Raw genomic sequence first — 21,331 nt, forward strand, 5'->3', positions numbered from 1 at the left:
AATTCCATATTCAGAACATGCAAAATAATTTAAATAAATAATCCAAATCTATGATATATTAGAATAATAGAAGATTAGAGTTGGAAGAGACCTCAGGAGGTCATCTAGTCCAACCTCTGCTCAAAGCAGGACTAACACCAACTAAATAATTCCAGCCAGGGCTTTGTCAAGCTGGGTCTTAAAAACCTCTAAGGATGGAGATGCCACCACATCCCTAGGTAATGCATTTCAGTGCTTCACCACACTCCCAGTAAAATAGTTTTTCCTAATATCCAACCTAGACCTCCCACACTGCAACTTGAGACCATTGGACCTTGTTCTGTCATCTGCCACCACTGAGAACAGTCTAGCTCCAACCTCTTCAGGTAGTTGAAGGCTATTATCAAATCCCCCCTCACTCTTCTTTTATGCAGACTAAATAAGCCCAGTTCCCGCAGCCTCTCCTCATAAGTCATGTGCCCCAGCCCCCTAATCATTTTCGTTGCCCTCCACTGGACTCTCTCCAATTTGTCCACATCCTTTCTGTAGTGGGTGACCCAAAACTGGACTCAGTACGCCAGATGTGGCCTCATCAGTGCCAAATAGAAGGGAATAATCACTTCCCTTGATCTGCTGGCAATGTTAATGCAGCCCAATATGCCGTTAACCTTCTTGGCAACAGGGGCACATTGTTGACTCATATACAACTTCTCATCCACTGTAATCCCCAGGTCCTTTTCTTCAGAACTGCTGCTTAGCCAGTGAGTCCCCAGCCTGTAGCAGTGCATGGGATTCTTCTGTCCTAAGTGCAGGATTTTGCACTTGTCCTTGTTGAACCTCATCAGATTTCTTTTGGCTCACTTCTCCAATTTGTCTAGGTCACTCTGGACCCTATCCCTACCCTCCAGCATATCTACCTCTCTCCCCAGCTTATATTAAATTTGATCTAATTTTACTTGAGGGTTTTTTCCCTCCTCTCCCCTTACAGATACTGCTTAAAAAGTAAAGAAAATGAGTGTTTTAATTTTTTCAGCCCAGAGAAGACATGGCACAATCTTCAGTGGCCCCAAAGGAACTGAGATGCTCAGTCACCTTTACATTTCCTCTGAACCCTCTGCAGTGAGGCGGCAGAAGCTCCTGGCACAAATTAGACTAGCCAAACAGCTGCTCTAATTTATACTGTTTAGAATGGTCCTAGGGTGAAAATCCTGCTGTTCAGGGATTGGTAGAGTGCATCATGCTCTGGCTACTCCTTTCCCTTCCTTGGAATGCCTCAGTTAGCCCCAACATACCTCCTACATCAAAAGTACCAGGAGAGCTGGCATAAAGCTGGTCAGTCCAGGATTCTCCCATGCAGGGGGGATGCTCTCTCTCTTTATGGCAATGATAAGGTCACTTTGTGCCACTCCAGCAGTGACTTCGGGGTTCATGCTCTGGATCACAGTTTTCAGCATTAAGACTACCACTCTATTTGTAACTAACTGAAGATTACCTAAATTTGCATTTTAAAATTCCTTAAACCAGCCCCTCTAATTTGTTGCAAGACTGTGCTGGAGTATTATATTATATTTTCTAACTCCCTGTGTTATGGCGCTGCTAAATTTGGGATTGAGTAAATAATTGTAAACATTTTTTTTAATTATTCAGAATAAAGTCATTCTATCTAGGGGAAGAAAGTTAAAGTCTGAGCAAATCAAGTTTGCCTATCTGCTTACTGAAGTATTCTTACTGTTCCAGTTGCTAATTCAGTTGTGAGGTTGTGTTCTGAAGGATATCCTGATTACCCTAATGTCTTCAAGAGCTGTGCACAGGTTTAGCTGAGTAGAATTTGCTAAACAATCCTATTGAGGATACACAGGAGGAGGAAGAATCCAGCTTGATTTCTGAACTGTGTTGGCTCTGTAGATCTAACAAAAACACAATAACTTTGGGAAGGATTGCCCCCCGCCCCTTTCGGGTGCCACTTGATGTACTGGGATACTACTGAGCCCGCTGGTTCCACCAGTCTGGGTTCCCTTACACTGTCCTGCGGGGCCAGACCCTCAAGCCTCCTCCAGACACACGCAGCTAGGACCACATCCACCTGCAGAAAGACACAGACACTGAGATCAGCTGTGCATGGGAAAACTCAGCTCAGAAATTGCCTAGCATTCAAGTGCACACCCCCTCTGGGGGGTAAACCCAAAATTGTATGGTCTTGCGCTGCACAGAAAACTGGACAGCGTTAAGCTCATGAAATTTGCTTCCTCCCTCAATGTGGAGGAAGAGATGCACAGCCACAGCTTTTGAGCCACAGACTCTTCCACATTGCAGAAATGTATTTCCAAGCAGGGTGGGTGAACCTGGGATGTTGGTTCATGCCAGGGCATGCTCTTTCTGTTGCTCCCATTTTTCTGTTACATGTAGTTGTATCTGGTTCTCAAATTGCTGAGTTCCCTGCCTCAAGCAATTCCTCCATTGTTGTCAGTCCTAGACTATACATTCCCAGGAATTAATGTCACTGTTGCATTTCCTCATATTAGCCTTCAGGACATCTCTATAGTGTTTTTTCTGCTCTCCTATAGCACATTTGCCTTGGCTGAATTGAGAAGAGAAAACTTGTTTTGGTAGTCTGGAATCAGGCATCTGAACATGACTTGCCCAGTGAAGATAATCATCACCTCGATGCTCGTTATATCGGCTTGCAAGAGGACACTGATATTAGTGCATCTATCAGCCCATTTAATTTAAATAATCTCACTCATACAGCATTGCTGATACTTTGCCAGTCCCTTAAGATGTCTCCTATATGTTGTCCACATTTCAGCCCCATATAATAGCTTTATAAACCATATGTTTGGTTTTAATTCTGATGTTGCAATCTTCAACAGCCTCTTTTTCAGACGACCAAAAGCTCGGCTAGCATATTTGAGCTGGTACTGGATTTCTCTACCGATGTCATCTGTCTGGGAGAGTTGGCTTCCAAGATATGGGAAATGCACAACGTTCTCTAGAAGGTTATCCTGAATCTTTATTGCTGGTGCTAGGAGTTGTGCACTAGTAGCTTGCTCATAGTGGACCTTTGTCTTCTGGATGTTGTGTGTCAGTCCCATTATCTGGTATGCTTCAGCAAAGACACTGATGATCACCTGAAGATCTGTTTCCAAGTGAGCACACACTACAGCGACGATGGCTGGACGACTAAAGCTGGCAACATTTTGGTTCTCAATCAAAAGTGGCCCAGGTTGAACAGCTTACTATCCATTTGATAGATTAGCTGCACTGCTGTCAGGAACTTGTTAGTGATCAAATAGAGCATCACAGTGAGGAAGTTGGAGAAGAGCATCAGGGCAATGACACAACCCTGCTTAACGCCATAACCTTAAAAAGAGCCATAGTAGATCCATTACAAAGGAACTGCTTTGCAGGACAAAAAATATACTAGTTGCTTCACAGAACACATGGAAAGAGATTACCAATCTAAGTTTATGATGTGGTCCAATAATTATTGGTGATCAACAGTAGAGAACGGTTAGGGTTCAGAAGGATGAGGGCTACTGATTACTCAGTTAAGGCATATGTACATCTTGGTAGTTCACTAATCTTTTTTTGGACTGTATATACACAGACATAGCTATATAAATCTATATCCATATATAAACAGGGATAACACTATAATTATGGAACAAATTACTTCAAAATCTGATCCTTGGATTGGTTCCTGAAGCCAATTTTACTTCATTATTTAACAGATCAGAAGCTGTACTATGCGGCTAGCCAAGCTACTGCTTTGGGCCATAGTAGAGAATAATAAGGTTTACAAGGCTATTCTTTTATTATTTGATGGATGATAATGATGCTCTCAGTGCTGTGCAGAATATAAAGATGGGACTGCCAGATGACAATGTTTTCTATAGCCTAAGAGGTTGCCATGTGGAAGAGATACCAAATATCACAGGTATGCTACAGAGATTCCAGCATGCTGGAATTGCAGTACATGAGAAAATATGCCATGTCAGTGCTTGGGTTATTCATACAATTAGGGACAAGAAGGAAAGGACTAGCAGGCCTCATAATTCTTAGGGGTTTTGTACATGTGTAAACCCTCCATGGGCTCAGCTGCGCAAGGGGGAGCGCAACTCCTGGAGGTGCTGAGTCACTTCAAGCTCCTGTTGACTTCAATGGAATTTAAAAGCACTCAGCGCCTCCAGAATGTGCTCTGCACCTTGCAGGGGTGACCCATCTATGGTGCAGATTTAAGCCCTCATACTGCAAATACTTCTGCATGTGCTTAGGTTGACACAGAAGTAGTCTCATTCAGTCAATGGGATTACTCGTGTGAAGTTCAGCATGGCAGAATCAGAGTCTGACACAGTAAGTAAAGATCTCTAAGAGGAATTCTCATGCTAGCGGTAAGAAATCAGTGGTAGAAAGGATTTCATCAGACCAATATCAGGACTACAAAGGGATGGCATAACCAGTGCTTGGACTGGGGAGGCAAAGAGAGGGGAGTGACTGTATGCCTCACAGAGAGCAACAGTATGCCATAACTTAAGTGTATTTGAATGCGAGTTTTGCCTGAGTGAGGACTTTAAGATTAAGACCTTGGAATTCTCTCCTTAATTTGATAAAATGTTTGGGAAAGTCCTCCACCAATGTAAATCAATGCCAAATTTACACCGGCTGAGACTCTGGTCCACTGTGTAGAAATAATGTGAATTACAATAACAGGACTAAATCTGTCCTATTACATTCCTGTCATAAGGGACTGTTTATTCATTTAACATCAGGTTTGTCATATGTAGTCATCCCAGGAATGCTAATTAAAATCCCACAGGATCAACTTGGTACATCCATACAGAGGTAGATAAATTGATAGCCATGAGACTTATAATGTGAGAAAGGGTCTTCTGAGCTAGCTGTTAACCACTTTATATGCAAATTATCTACTTTAAAGATTCCATAGCACTGCATGGAAATAGAAGTTTGTCCCAGTGAGCTAGATCAAAATCTCCACACATCCCAGTTGTACGGCATATCATGTGCCACTTGTCTGCATTTCTGCCACCCTGAAACCAGAGGATCTGTATTTCTCTGGTGCTGTACAGTGCTCTGGGATCTTTCATGGTGAAAGGAATTAAATGTGAAATGGTTTTCTTTACAAGACATCAAATCTCTCTCTCTTAGGGTCATATCATCACAGTAAAATTAATAGGAGTGGCTTCTGTGGATCAAGGACAGTACATGGCCTTAAGTACCATGAATTGAAGAATTTTCCAATATGTTTCTATGTGACAGAATTCTAGTTGTGTCTGATCCATTACCTAATATAATTTGTATGCTGTTGCTTATAATTATATCAATTTCACTAAATAAACTTAGTTTTTTTTTGTAAAACATGCAGTATAACTTAAGTGTAAAATGTATCCAGAATGTATACCAATGTATCAGTACACTATTTAGGCATGCACTCTTGCAATATTACTGTTAGCATGCTACTTCATTGTCACGTTGACAGTCCACATATCCAGAATTCACACACAGAAACAGGCTCTCTCCTCACTTCTTGGCAAAGGTTTAATAGCCAAGAGCGTACTTCCATGAAGATCATAATTTCTTTTAAAAAATGTACTATAGAACCATTTATCAATGCACTATGCACTTAAACATGGCTAGTTTATGTCATGGACCTCTTACAGCTACATTTGATTTGGTCTGCCACATTATCTCCATTCATGTTCACCTGCCACTATAGATCCAGTACTGAGAGGGAAGAAGAGGTAGTTCCAGTGAATGGCTGTCCTGCAAGAGGATGTGGTACCATAGCCTAAGTCAAGGAGAGGATGGCAGGCAGTCGCAGCAGCCCTGAGGCATTGGAGTGACAGCCCAAGCTGAGGTAATTGACAGTGTATTACACTAAAATACATACACCCCTAACAATGCCAGTAATCTGTGTATTGGCACAGTGGGAGTTTTAGTGCAGAAGGTGCCAAACACCACGGATGCTGCCTTTTGGAGTGACTTGTCATTTGTGGCACTTGGCCTACATGCTTGCACTTTTTGTTTGGAAGCCATATACTCAACTGCAGTCTCCTGAGGCTATTTGAAACCTGCCCTAACAAATTCTCTCAAACCAATCCTTCACCTCCAAACACACACAGACTTTCAAGAAGATAACGGTCTAAAGAAAATTGTAGATTGGATAGTAAATAAAACAGTTCAGATGCACCAGCTCCAAGTACAATGAGTTCCTTACATTATATACCATATATATAAATTACTATACGTGATGTACACCGATTTGAAGGATTTTCTATTTTGTCTATGTAAAATGCTCTGGAAATATAAAAGCCATGTTACTAGAATGTAATAACATTGTAATTCAATAATTTTGTTCAAGCTGCTAAACCTCTAGTAGAAGGGTGACAGTTTAATAGTAATATAAGAAAGGGGTTAACACAACATGCAGGAAAAGAATACTGTTAAGTAATTCCCTGAATTTACAGAAGGATAAATCCTCTAGTCTTTAATCATGAAATCAAAGAGAGTTTTCCCTCAAATAAGAAACTGAGAATCTGGCCCAATGTTATTAAGAATGGTGATTGTTTTAAAAAAGGAAGCAATGTCAATGCCCTAGTATTGTGTGTTCAGATTTTCAAAGCCAATTTAGCTACACACTGTCTATTAATTGTAAAGAAATACCGGCAGCTAAATCTCCTGAGCTGCTCTGACAATCTCAAACATAATTTAATGGATGATGTATAAACAGAATACTTAAAATAATATATTTTGGATTTAGGAGTATTATTAGCATGCAAACAACTTGATTCTATATATTTGGTACTCATGTAAGTGAGAGGCTCTTGGAGAGTTTGTTTTCAAAACTTTCAGAGTTAATTCTTCTCTAGTGACTGCAATTTGGGAGCATGACTGGATATAAAGTAAATGAAAGCTGACTCAAAACCTTGTAGAGATCTTTGAGATACTCTCAGGAAAACTCTGAACAGCTATTGAGAGATTATGCATTGTGGAATGGTCATGAATTTAATCTGCCTCCAAATATATGTACTCTGTTAGAGTAAGGTAAAAACTGTAATCTATTCAATTCAATTAATATATGGCAGTTCTACTCATAACTCCTAATGGCATTAGTAGAATACTGTTGAAAGGATAGGCAGTCATGGAGCTACCTATCAGGATCCCCAAATGAGAAGAAACAAGATAAACCTACTGGGCTCTGGTAAAATATTCAACAGTGGTAGCTCTACTATGCTTTCATTTTCTATACCATGCTTTTTTTCTTGAAGTAGGGCCACTGTATAAAAGACTATAAAGAGACTTTCATTTAAAAACAATGACACTTGTATCCCTTCTGGTTCTGAGGATTCCCTTCTAAATATGAGTTGATGCAAGATTGTCTTCCTGAGTCTACAGAGGCAGTGTGAAACAATTGTTCTAAAAAGGGTGTTAAATGAAGGGTAGATATGTGACCATATTCCTTTTGAGAGTCTCCACTTAATATTTCCTCAGGCCAGTGAAACAGCTAGCATAATAAAAATAATACTTTGCACATATATAGCACCTTTCATCTGAGATGTTTGAGCACTTCACAAATTTTAACTGAATCTCATATAACCCAGATCAAATAATTATTATTCCCATTTTGCAGATGGGAGACATTGATGCCCAGGCAATGATGATGGTTAACCATCAGCATGTATATACACTTCTATCTCGATATAACGTTGTCCTCGGGATCCAAAAAATCTTACCGTGTTTTAGGTGAAACCATGTTATATTGAACTTGCTTTGATCCACCAGAGTGCACAGCCCTGCCCACCCCGGAGCACTGCTTTACCGCGTTATATCGGGTCACATTATATCAAGGTAGTGGTATACTGCATTTCATCCATATACAGGACTTCAAAGCTCTTTACAAAGAAGGATAAGTATAATTTTCTTCATTTTCCAGATGGGGAAATAGAGTCACAGAGAGGTGAAGAGCTGACTCAATATCACACAGGAGGCCACTGGCGGAGCTGGGACTAGAATCCATGTCTCCTGACTCTCAATCCATTGTTTTAGCCACTGGACCCACTGCTCCCAAAACCTTAATAACGTTACTGCGTCCATGGTATTTAAAATCATAAGGTCTTGCTTCTTTACCCAAGACCTCAAAATAGAATATATGCATTCTGACTTCTAGCCTCAAGTTGTAATCACTAGACCCCCAAATATCTTTGCAGTAAGAGTAACAATAATACATCTACAACCATGTAGGAAATACAGATACTTTTGCTTAGCGAAACTCTGAATAGAAATGTTGAGCTAAATGTGCATATTTCAGGAATGTCTTTTTTAAGAAATGTAACCTCCTCAAGCAGTGGTATAATTATTGATTGCCATCATAAAAAATCTATACTGTAATACCATACAGTTTTTACAAAGTTCCTTTAGCAGTTGGGTATGTCAAATCAATGCACAATATAATTTGAAAAATTACAAAATCATTCATGCATAACGTAAAATATCAAGCAAGACAAAATTAAATAATATTAAGCTCAGGGGAGATTATTTTTAGATGGGAATTGAGTTTCTCAAATCTCCTGTGGAATTTTGTGCTATTGCGTGGCAGGTGCAAAAATAACTGCACAGTCCTCAGTGTAATACTATAAAAATATTCTTAAAAATTAAACTAATCAAAAACATCACTTTGTTTCTATTGAATGTATGTACTCACAGGGGGCCCATTACCCTAGTATCTGTGCTGACGAACCCCTGCACCAGTACAGAGCCTCACTGACTTCAACAGGGCTCCATGCAGGTGCAGGTGTCCACCTGTACGGAGTCACATGCAGGATCAGGGCCAGAGAGAGTGTTTAGGAAACTATTAAATAGTCACTATTTACCACATGGCTACGTTCCTACCTAGAACAACTGTGCTACTTTCAGACAGCACTGTGTGGTAATGCTGATGACCATTGTATGTGTTGAAGGTGTGTGGATAAGTCTTTGAAGGTGGGTGGGTACTTCAAGAAAGTGATAGAGACAACTGTAACAGAAGCCCTGAGAAAAAAGGAAGGAATGATGCATGAATCACTTGATGATTACCTGTTCTGTTCATTCCCTCTGGGGCACCTGGCATATCGGAAGACAGGATACTGGTCTAGATGGACCTTTGGTCTGACCAGTATGGCTGTTCTTATGTTCATCTATATCAGGGGTTCCCAAACTTGGTTCACGGCTTGCTCAGGGTAAGCCCCTGGCGGGCCGTGAGACGCTTTGTTTACCTGAGCGTCCGCTGGCCCAGCCCGCACCGCTTCCCGCAGCTCCCATTGGCTGGGAACGGTGAACCGTGGTCACTGGGAGCTGCGATCGGCTGTGCCTGTGGACGCTCAGGTTTACCCTGAACAAGCCGTGAACCAAATTTGGGAACCCCTGATCTATATCATTCTGTATCAGGATGTGTTTTTGCTGCAGCTGCATTGTGAGCTATCAAGCCCCCTGTAAAATGCACTGTCTATTTCTGAAACCACTTTTCTTGGCATATGTATTACTTTCATGCCACAACCTTATGTTAACAGTGATTTCATCTCATTGTGTTACTTACAGAACTCTAGCTAGCTAAACAGATTCTTTTTCTTATCCAGCTTATTTTATACATCATTACCCTACACTTTTCTTCTATTATGTATTTGTAATTTAACGCACAACATTAAACTATCTTCATAGTGTAGTGCACTCTGACACAGGATTCGATGCCTCCTTTTTAACATCTGCTTCCATGCTGATGTTTCTATTTAAGGGTCTAAAACAATTCCTATTGAAGTCATTGGAGATCTAACTCCCCACCTACTTTCTGCTATGGATACTTCTAGCAGCTATTTTAAAAAATGTGTTTCCCTATTAAAATAATCACAACTTAATCTTAATGATGAAAACTTGATTTTTTGGCTTTCCTAAAAAGGCTAATGCTGGCAATGCGTTGAGTAAGCACTATATAACCCTACAGTGAGACTGAAGCTATGTGTTTTCTTTCCCCTTGATTACGATGCTAATCACATAACAGCATGCCAGCTATATAAAACTTATGTTAACGAGAGAAGAGATTTTAAGGAAAATGTTTTACTCCTAGTGGGCCAAGTCCTGCAATCCATACTCAGGCAAAAAACTCAAAGTGAAATTCATGTTCTTTAAAAAAAAAAATCTTTGCTCTTTTTTCATTGCATTTATTCCTATGCTGTAGAATTTTTCACTCTTTTAAATTCTCCTCTTTTCATGTTAATGATGTTGACTTGTACAATGTTCTTGAGATGGAGTAAATGAAATCCACACTAGAACAGGCTGGGAACGGAGTAAGAGTCTGTCCTGAAAAGAGGCAGAGAGAACTAAAGGTGTAGGCTGAGAAGGGCTGCCCAGATCTAGGAACCATGGGATCAGATAAACCTGGTTGAAAACATAGGCCGGACTTTATGTTGTCTTACAGAGCATTTGTTCATTGATAAACTCAAACCACAGGAAACGGCGTTTTATTTTGACCCTACACACTGTGTTTTCGCGTGCTCAAAATTGTTATGTAGCCCAGGATTTGAAACACTCTAACTGTCTATTCTGGATTTAAACTGAAAAAAAGCTATACATGCATTAATACTCATGGAACTTTTTATGAACTGAAGAGCTTTGCCCTGGCATTATGAGTACAGAAGGATAAATACTAAAGTAGAAGGACTAAGCAGACTCTGCCAGCCTTTCAACAATTCTGAATGTTGCAGAAAGCCCAGAAGAAAAAGGGTGGACAACATAAGACCAAGGATGCCAATAATCCATTTTTTCTCCTATTTCCTTTCCTTTCCCTCATCATATATTTGTTCATCTGTCTTTGTCCCAAGAGGAATCACTGTAATTGTGGTAAATGGTTCAAATAAAGGAGGGTTATGCTAATTGAACTATGCAAAGATGTATTGTTCCTGCTTGAGATGGGGTGTCCACCCTACACTTACCCTGAAGGGATCAATGTAAGCCAGCTACAGTCTATATCTCCCTGACAGATTATATCCTTGATTAGAAGGAATCTCACCTGAGCATAGGTGGACGGAGCTAATATAAACCCAGGAAGTTAGCAGCACCAAGGGTGGCTGGGAGGAAGTTTGTGGTCATCCTCTGCTTAGTCTGGCCCAGAGGCAGGGTGTACCCTGAAGAGAACAAGGTGGAAAAGAGAGCCTGTGGGACATGGGTTAGGGAGCAACCCAAGGAGGAAGCAGCAAGGTTGGGGACTGAACAGACCGTGGCTGTGTGTTGTAGGGTCCCTGACCTGGAAGCCAGAGTAGAGGGCGGGCCTAGGTTCCCCTACCTGCCACTGAGGAAGTGGATCCGGCGGAACAGTGAACTGGATGACTTCCTGGGTCACTGTGGGAGAGAAGCAACAGAGCGTCCTGTGGCACCTTTAAGACTAACAGAAGTATTGGGAGCATAAGCTTTCGTGGGTAAGAACCTCACTTCTTCAGATGCAAATAATGGAAATCTCCAGAGGCGGGTATAAATCAGTACGGAGATAACGAGGTTAGTTCAATCAAGGAGGGTGAGGTGCTCTGCTAGCAGTTGAGGTGTGAACACCAAGGGAGGAGAAACTGCTTCTGTAGTTGGATAGCCATTCACAGTCTTTGTTTAATCCTGATCTGATGGTGTCAAATTTGCAATGATGCTTGGTGAGCATTCTCAAAACTACGATACCCACACAAGAAAATAAAGAAACAAATCAACAGAGCCAGACATGTACCCAGAAGCCTCCTGCTACAAGACAGGCCCAAAAAAGAAACCAACAGAACTCCACTGGCCATCACCTACAGTCCTCAGCTTAAACCTCTCCAACGCATCATCAGTGATCTACAACCCATCCTGGACAATGATCCCTCACTTTCACAGACCTTGGGAGGCAGGCCAGTCCTTGCCCACAGACAACCCGCCAACCTTAAGCAACCACGCACCGCACCATATCAACTCTAACTCAGGAACCAACCCATGCAACAAACCTCGATGCCAACTCTGCCCACATATCTACACCAGCAACACCATCACAGGACCTAACCAGATCAGCTACAACATCACCGGCTCATTCACCTGCACGTCCACCAATGTTATATATGCCATCTTGTGTCAGCAATGCCCCTCTGCTATGTACATTGGCCAAACTGGACAGTCACTACGCAAGAGGATAAATGGACACAAGTCAGATATCAGGAATGGCAATATACAAAAACCTGTAGGAGAACACTTCAACCTCCCTGGCCACACAATAGCAGATGTAAAGGTAGCCATCTTACAGCAAAAAAACTTCAGGACCAGACTCCAAGGAGAAACTGCTGAGCTCTAGTTCATATGCAAATTTGACACCATCAGCTCAGGATTAAACAAAGACTGTGAATGGCTATCCAACTACAGAAGCAGTTTCTCCTCCCTTGGTGTTCACACCTCAACTGTTAGCAGAGCACCTCACCCTCCCCGATTGAACTAACCTCATTATCTCCATACTGATTTATACCCGCCTCTGGAGATTTCCATTACTTGCATCTGAAGAAGTGAGGTTCTTACCCATGAAAGCTTATGCTCCCAATACTTCTGTTAGTCTTAAAGGTGCCACAGGACCCTCTGTTGCTTTTTACAGATTCAGATTAACATGGCTACCCCTCTGATACTTGTGGGAGGGAAAAAGACTTTGAAGGGCAATACCCCAGAAGGGGGGAATGCTGAGTGACCTTGCCAGATGGCTGAGTTATGAAGAGGATGCTGCGGTTACAGCAGTGAGAGGGGGCCATAGGCTGACAGGGAGATGGTGTGCAACCGCAGAAAGGGGCTTCGGCCTCACATAGCTAATCCCCAGAATGGCCAGGAGGAGACACCATCCCTGCGGTGAGTGGAGCACCCTGTTACACACCTCCCTTACTGGACAAAATAACCTCAATTTTAATATCCAAAGGCATCTTGACAGAGTAAACTAACATGCAAGCCAGTTATCAATTAAAATATGGCCAATGATTAAATCAACTCTTCAATCTGTAAATACGACATTTATGACTGTTATATCAACTTCTTAAAACAAAATTGTTTTGAAAAACCTTACCATAGTTTTAACTTTTGTCGCTTTCTAGCTGTGAGCTATCAGCTCATGCTACAGGCAAAATCATGTTGTGCTGCTTTTGTATGTATGGCTAATCACTCTTGTCTTAACTGTGATTCCTACATAAACCTGCGTACAGCTTGTCTTGCAAACAACAACTCTAGCCTAACTATGCTTCAGTGGAGCAAAACTCCCATTGACTTCTGTGGGAACAGAAATGGACCAATACTCTAGAGAACAACATGACAGCGTTTAACTCATCAGCAGTGATTTAGGCTTCTGTTCTGAAGATACTTTGCTTTGCAAGAGAACCAGAGCCACCCTTCACCAAAAAATGAATGAAGTTTATACTATCAAACCATACTCCTACTTTGCTCTTAATCAACAGACTATCTCCCAATGCTGTACATCTGTAGGTCAAAATTTACAGCTCTGTAACTTGCTTATTCCTTGGAGGCTTTCTGTGCATGTGTCATGGTTGCTCCTGTTGCCACTGAGGATTTAAACATTTCTATGTTATTTTTAAAATATAATTCCCATCTTTGAAAATACAGAGTTGCAAGATGTTCAGTCCCGGAGCTCTATTTATTTCCACTTATAAACTTTTTGCCACAATCTGCCTTAGGATGACCCTTAACTTAAGTATGATATTCTCTTTTCTTTCCCAATAAATCCAATCTGTTATGACATGTTTCTTCTTCTCCCCATGATGAACATAAAGGCAAAGAAATCATTCAGTTTCTCAGCAATATATGTCTTCTCTGCCACTAAGTCCCTTTCAACCTGCCATGAAGTGTCTATACTTGCAGCAACCTGTCTTCTTATAGATAAGTAAAATTTTGTCTTTACCTTGTTTGCAAGTCTCTTTTCATTTCCCATTTTTGTCTCATTTTTACGTGCATTCTTTCACTTCACACTAAGACAATCCATCTTGCAGCAATAACCCTGCTGATTTATTAATAAAAACCTTGTATTTATATAATGCCTTCTATCCCAAAGCACTTTACAACTTACATTGATAAGCTATCTATTAGGGCATATTTATACAGCGAATTAGGGCATGGCACACTAGAGAACTGTAGTTTCCAACGCCAGCTTGCCATGCAATATCTGTCCACATGGTCCCTGCTGATGCACACTAAAAGTTCCCTATAGAAATAGGTCAACGCACACTAAGGAACTTTCAGTGCACAGTAACAGTGTCCATATTTGTAATTAGTAGATTTTCACCCAGACTTGTTGCATACTAACTCGTAGTATAGATAAACCCTAAGTGTCACTTCACCAACCCACCCTCCTGACTTGTTCTGGATACTGACTCTGACCCTCAGCTTGGCTCTGGGTCCTGACAGCTGCTCTGACCACCACTGCTCTGACCAGTAAATCTGACCATGGATGTCCTGGTGCATCACAGTTGACAGAGTAATCTTAAAAGCAATTACTTCATTAAAACTACTGGCTTTGACAGTTTTTTATGTGCTTTCAAGACTCATTCTTTCACCTACAGTGTTTTGTTGCTTTCTTAATTTTGTAGAGTCAGCATTTTTGCCAAAATATCACTTAGAAGCCATGAGAAAAAGCACATACTCAACTTCCCTTTCCCTCCCCTCTCTCCACTTCCCTTACAGTGACGTGTTTAGTTCTTTCCCAACTAGAATGATCCATGCTTTTATTTCCAGAGCATATCTTTTTTTATCTAGCAAAGTCCAGTTACAAAGGGATTAACAGCAATTGCAGCGAACAGCAGAGGCTGACAGAGGGAGTTTGCCTGGGATCTGTCCAAGAGGAGGTACGCTAAGTGCTGCATTAGGGGGGCTGTGTTGGTGAGTATCTGAGTGTCTGTTGCTGGGACAGTTTGTCAGTTTGACCGTGTGCTTGATTGCTTGCTTGTTTGTTTGAAAAGTGTGAATTGGGAGTGCTTTGTTCCAGGTGGGCCTTGAGTGGGCCTGACTGGTATATAAGGGCAGTCAGCAGCGAACCAGCTGAGCGGCGAACAGCAGAGGCTAACAGAGGGAGTTTGCCTGGGGAGAACTCATGGAGGCTTTCATCTGCAGGTTTCTCTGAGTAGTTACTGCAACAGCTGAGGAAGCTCTTAAGAGAAAGGTGATATGGAAGGTGAGCGATCAGCTGTTGTAACCTGCACAGGTTGTGCCATGTTTGTCTTTCTTCCACAGGACAGAAGCAACTTTGTCTGTACAAAGTGCAAGCTGGTCTCCATATTGGAAGAGAAGGTTTGAAGTCTGGAGAAACGAGTATCGACTCTGCGTTGCATAAGGGAAAATGAAGTTTTCCTGGGCAGACGTCAGGAGATGCTTCTACGGCCACAATGTTCTGAAGATTCAGAGCAGGCGCAGCAGGGACAGAAGGATGGTGAAGAAGTTTGGCAGCATGTGACCTCCCGAAGGAGAAAGAGGAGCGTCCATGTACCAGCAATGGAGATACAGGTGAGCAATTGTTTCCATGTTCTCTCTACAGGTACTAATGCGGAGAGTGGACTAGATGTCCCATCTGAAGGAAGGGAGCAGAAGGAGACTCCACCGATTGGAAGGCAAAAGATGCACTGTCCTAGGGATGAGGGTTCCACAACCACCATTCCCAAGAGGAGGAGGAGGGTGGTGGTGGTCGGGGACTCCCTCCTCAGGGGGACTGAGTCATCTATCTGCCGCCCCGACCGGGAAAACAGAGAGGTCTGCTGCTTGCCAGGAGCTAGGATACACGATGTGATGGAGAGACTGCCGAGACTCATCAAGCCCTCGGATCGCTACCCCTTCCTGCTTCTCCACGTGGGCACCAATGATACTGCCAAAAATGACCTTGAGCGGATCACTGCAGACTACGTGGCTCTGGGAAGAAGGATAAAGGAGTTTGAGGCGCAAGTGGTGTTCACGTCCATCCTCCCTGTGCAAGGAAAAGGCCTGGGTAGAGACCGTCGAATCGTGGAAGTCAACGAATGGCTACGCAGGTGGTGTCGGAGAGAAGGCTTTGGATTCTTCGACCATGGGAATGTATTCCAAGAAGGAGGAGTGCTAGGCAGAGACGGGCTCCACCTAACGAAGAGAGGGAAGAGCATCTTCGCAAGCAGGCTGGCTAACCTAGTGAGGAGGGCTTTAAACTAGGTTCACCGGGGGAAGGAGACCAAAGCCCTGAGGTAAGTGGGGAAATGGGATCCTGGGAGGAAGCACGAGCAGGAGAGCGTAAGAGGGGAGGACTCCTGTCTCATACTGAGAAAGCGGGACAATCAGCGAGTTATCTTAAGTGCCTATACACAAATGCAAGAAGCCTGGGAAACAAGCAGGGAGAGCTCCCAGACTGCTGGACTGGGCAGCACAGTATTGGGAGGAGGTGACCAGCCCTCTGTGGAGAAAGAAGTGGTTCGGGACTATTTAGAAAAACTGGATGAGCACAAATCCATGGGGCTGGATGCGCTGCATCCGAGGGTGCTAAAGGAGTTGGCTGATGTGATTGCGGAGCCATTGGCCATCATCTTTGAAAACTCATGGCGATCTGGGGAGGTCCCGGATGACTGGAAAAAGACTAATGTAGTGCCCATCTTTAAAAAAGGGAAGAAGGAGGATCCGGGGAACTACAGGCCAGTCAGCCTCACCTCAGTCCCTGGAAAAATCATGGGGCAGGTCCTCAAGGAATCAATTATGAAACACTTAGAGGAGAGGAAAGTGATCAGGAACAGTCAGCATGGATTCACCAAGGGTAAGTCATGCCTGATTAACCTAATTGCCTTCTATGATGAGATAACTGGCTCTGTGGATGAGGGGAAAGCAGTGGATGTGTTATTCCTTGACTTTAGCAAAGCTTTTGATACGGTCTCCCACAGTATTCTTGCCGCCAAGTTAAAGAAGTATGGGCTGGATGAATGGACTGTAAGGTGGATAGAAAGCTGGCTAGATCGTTGGGCTCAATGGGTAGTGATCAATGGCTCCATGTCTAGTTGGCAGCTGGTTTCAAGCGGAGTGCCCCAAAGGTCAGTCCTGGGGCCAGTTTTGTTTAATATCTTTATTAATGATCTGGAGGATGGTGTGGACTGCACTCTCAGCATGTTTGCAGATGACACTAAACTGGGAGGAGTGGTAGATACGCTAGAGGGTAGGGATGAGATACAGAGGGACCTAGACAAATTAGAGGATTGGGCCAGAAAAAACCTGATGAGGTTCAACAAGGACAAGTGCAGAGTCCTGCACTTAGGACGGAAGAATCCTATGCACTGCTACAGACTAGGGACCGAATGGCTAGGTAGCAGTTCTGCAGAAAAGGACCTAGGGGTCACAGTGGACGAGAAGCTGGATATGAGTCAACAGTGTGCTCTTGTTGCCAAGAAGTCTAACGGCATTTTGGGCTGTATAAGTAGGGGCATTGCCAGCAGATCGAGGATCGTGATCATTCCCCTGTATTCGACATTGGTGAGGCCTCATCTGGAGTATTGTATCCAGTTTTGGGCCCCACACTACAAGAAGGATGTGGAAATATTGGAAAGAGTCCAGCGGAGGGCAACAAAAATGATTAGGGGTCTGGAGCACATGACTTATGAGGAGAGGCTGAGGGAACTGGGATTGTTTAGTCTGCAGAAGAGAAGAATGAGGGGGGATTTGATAGCTGCTTTCAACTACCTGAAGCGGGGTTCCAAAGAAGATGGCGCTCGGCTGTTCTCAGTGGTGGCAGATGACAGAACAAGGAGCAATGGTCTCAAGTTGCAGTGGGGGAGGTCCAGGTTGGATATTAGGAAACACTATTTCACTAAGAGGGTGGTGAAGCACTGAAATGCGTTACCTAGGGAGGTGGTAGAGTCTCCTTCCTTGGAGGTTTTTAAGGCCCGGCTTGACAAAGCCCTGGCTGGGATGATTTAGTTGGGAATTGGTCCTGCTTTGAGCAGGGGGTTGGACTAGATGACCTCCTGAGGTCCCTTCCAACCCTGAGATTCTATGATTCTATGATTATATGGGAGGAAACATCTTTGCAGTTTGGACATAAAACTGAAAGCTCATGATGGACAGAATGGAAAAATATTGATCACCATTCCAAGAAGTTAACTTATCACATGAGATATGAGAAAAGCTGTCTTGTCTTAAAGACCAGAATGAGAAGAGACATAAAGATACTTCTCTGGAAACCAGCACCATAATTCCGTCTTAGTCCATACCACTGCCCCAATGTTTGGAAATGTTTAGCAAGACCTAAGCACAGCAGAATGATTAAGGGCAATGTTTAGCTTTCAGCTTGAATCTCCTAGTTATTATGGTTAAATAAGATCTTAAACATTGAATCTTAATACTAAATGGTGTTGAGCAAATCTTGGGAGATGAGAACCATCCTCTTCCTTAAAAACCTGCTCTTATGTGCAGATATTCATTTGTACGTGCAATGGATGTTTGTGCATTTCAGTGGATGTAGTCATTGCATTTGCATTTAGGAGTCTGATCTTTAATGCTATTTCAACAATTTGGCTTTATATCTTCTTTAAAAAAATAGATAAAAGTACAAATGGCTGTCATTTGACTTGGCACTGAAATACTTTTTGATCTGAAAACAAAGTGTTCATAATGTGACTTGACTGAGCCAAGTGAAATGTAATGCACATATTTTGTTGAAGATACTGAAAATACCAGAAAATTCATGGTCCCCTCGTATTATAAACTTTCCTTTTATGTATTCATGTGACTATTGGATTGTTTGGACAAACTCCTGTTGTCTTCAATAGGCAATGGATGGGGCCCAAAGTGAGCGACCAAAAGATGTTTCCAGCTCCAAACAATAAAATAAAATGAGCATATTCATAAACCATGAATTGCAGTGTATAAATTAGCAATTATAGTGAAAGAGACCAAAGCAAGAGGGGAAGACTCCAACCCTTTTTAAAAATGAACCAAAATCAATATTCCTTTTCTATTATCTTTCATCCTGTAAAAAGTCATTTCAACCACAGCTTCCCTCAAGTCTCTTCTTGTGATATTAGAGCAATTAACTTTCCACTCATGCAGTCTCTAAAAAAAATCTTATGACCTCAAAATATTTTATCTTACACGTTCCCCCCCCCCTTAACATATCTACAGCTCCTGAAGGACTGTAACTTTACCTTGCTCAGCTGCCATTAAATATAGCAGAATGACAATTTTCCTTAAAGCTTCTACTAGGATATCCTCAACATTCTCATTACAAACCAGTGGAACCACTGAACATGTGAACAACTTTTCTGTGCGGAAAAGATGAATGCTACAACCTCCCTTCTCTATTCAGGAAGCCAAATTAGTAGAAAGCGACCCAGATATTTCTCCCAAGCACTTATACAGAATATTGGTTCTTATACATTTTTCTCTTTGCATGCTCCTCTTTATGTAGCCAAATACTACTCAAATTATTCTTCAGAGATTTTATACATTATTAATCTCTTAAACTCAGGAGTTTCTTATAAGCATAAATCAAATATCACTGAGATTTTAATCTTGTAGTCACCCCTTATCTCCATAGGATATACTGGTTCCAAGTTATTAGAATAATGTATCAAGTATTCTACTCCATGATTCTGAAGAGAACAATGGCAACTGCTTACATGATGATACAGATTAAAGGAACTGTACTGTATTTTTATTCATTGTACTATATGTAGTTCATTAGAATGACCTAGGCTTTGAATTATTCTTACAGCAAGTGTAGACAATTTTTGTCATATACTAAATGGTGGAGAGAGAAGTTATTGATGGAAAGAGAAGAAATTGATCATGAATAGCTTTCTCTAGTAAAACATTTACTTTAGGTGCCAGTGAGCAGGTAACTTTGCTCACCTGTACAGCCCACACTGTACAGAAAGTCCAAACTTATCCCCTTCCTGGAGTTTGGCTTTAACAAAGAAAACAATAAGATTAAAAAAATCAGCTTGAGTCTTCTCCCCAGATCCAGCTACTCCTATAGATTCCCCTTCAAGACCTCTCAGGCCACAACACAGATCATCCCCCAGGCAGAGAGCAGTTCCCATTTCCCTGGGAGAATCGGCATGTCACAGCAGGGTATCGGTACCTGCTGACTTGGTAGGGTGTTGCAAGCAAACACTGCTAGCCTGTAACAGTGCCATTGAGAAATCATGGCCGTAGATCCTCCTGAGACAAGGAGGAAATATTGCAATAATCTAGAATTGCATTATACCTAATTTTCAGTTTTATATGTTACTTGGTTTAAAATATCCCTGAATCATATTCAATGACTATGATCCATACAACTTATTTGGAGAGGAGACCTTTGAAAGAAAAAAAAAAGATTGATTAGTGTTCCATTTGTGAAAGCTTTGAGAGATGCGGTAAGCACCTAGTCTTATTTTTTTGTCCACCCCCTCCTACATACACACTCTGTTCATTCCTTTTTAAGGAAGATTATTGTTCTACATTTAAACAGAAGAATAGATGGAAGAGAATAACTTTCACTTTTTTCCTTATGATGTATTCTTTCCATTGCGCCATAAATGATGCAATTCACTTCATTTTATACATGAAAGGTCTTTAGTTTTTAAAGACAAGCCGTCAGTAGAGATGCAAGTCATACACAATATGTGTATGAATTCATCTCAGAGGAAAAGTCCTTCGTATGTTCCACAATATAAACTAATAAATAGATGTGATTAATAGTGGAATCTCATGACCTCTGCAAAATAGAAAACTCACTTTTTTTCCAAGAACAGATACAGAAATAAATCTAGATACTTTTATACATAAAGAAACTTTTGTGGTGCTTTTAGACACAATGAGAAATAGAAGAATTTTTTTAACTGCAGCTGTTTAAGGTTACAGTGGTTTATATATATTAAAACGCAGTTAAGTTATTCCAAAGGCAACACCTTTCTGTTCAAGGTATAAATATCATTGGAAATATACAAGGATGTCTCATTGAGAGAGGTATTGTCCAGTGTTTTAAACCCATTATTTGAAATTAGGAACCACTGAGCTCAAATCATTGCGCACTGTCATTGACTTGGCTTGGGGCAAGTCCCTTAACAACTCCGTCTGTCTCTCCTTTGGTAAAATATTAAAAATAATTCAAATTACATAATGTGTGTTTGACTATGAAGACCACTATCGTTAAATGCTAAGCAGTAGGGGTAAGACAGAACTTCGGGATCTCCAAATAGGAACTAAACACCAGTGCCAAATTCCACTTATGATTGAACTAAGAAAACATTTCCCAGAAGAGTAAATATCATGAAAATGCAAAAATAGTAAGATTATGTTCACAATTTCTTCTTGGACAGTCATTAACTAAGGA

Source organism: Trachemys scripta, chromosome 3 (genome assembly GCF_013100865.1).
Source record: "Trachemys scripta elegans isolate TJP31775 chromosome 3, CAS_Tse_1.0, whole genome shotgun sequence".
Classification (NCBI taxonomy): Eukaryota; Metazoa; Chordata; order Testudines; family Emydidae; genus Trachemys; species Trachemys scripta.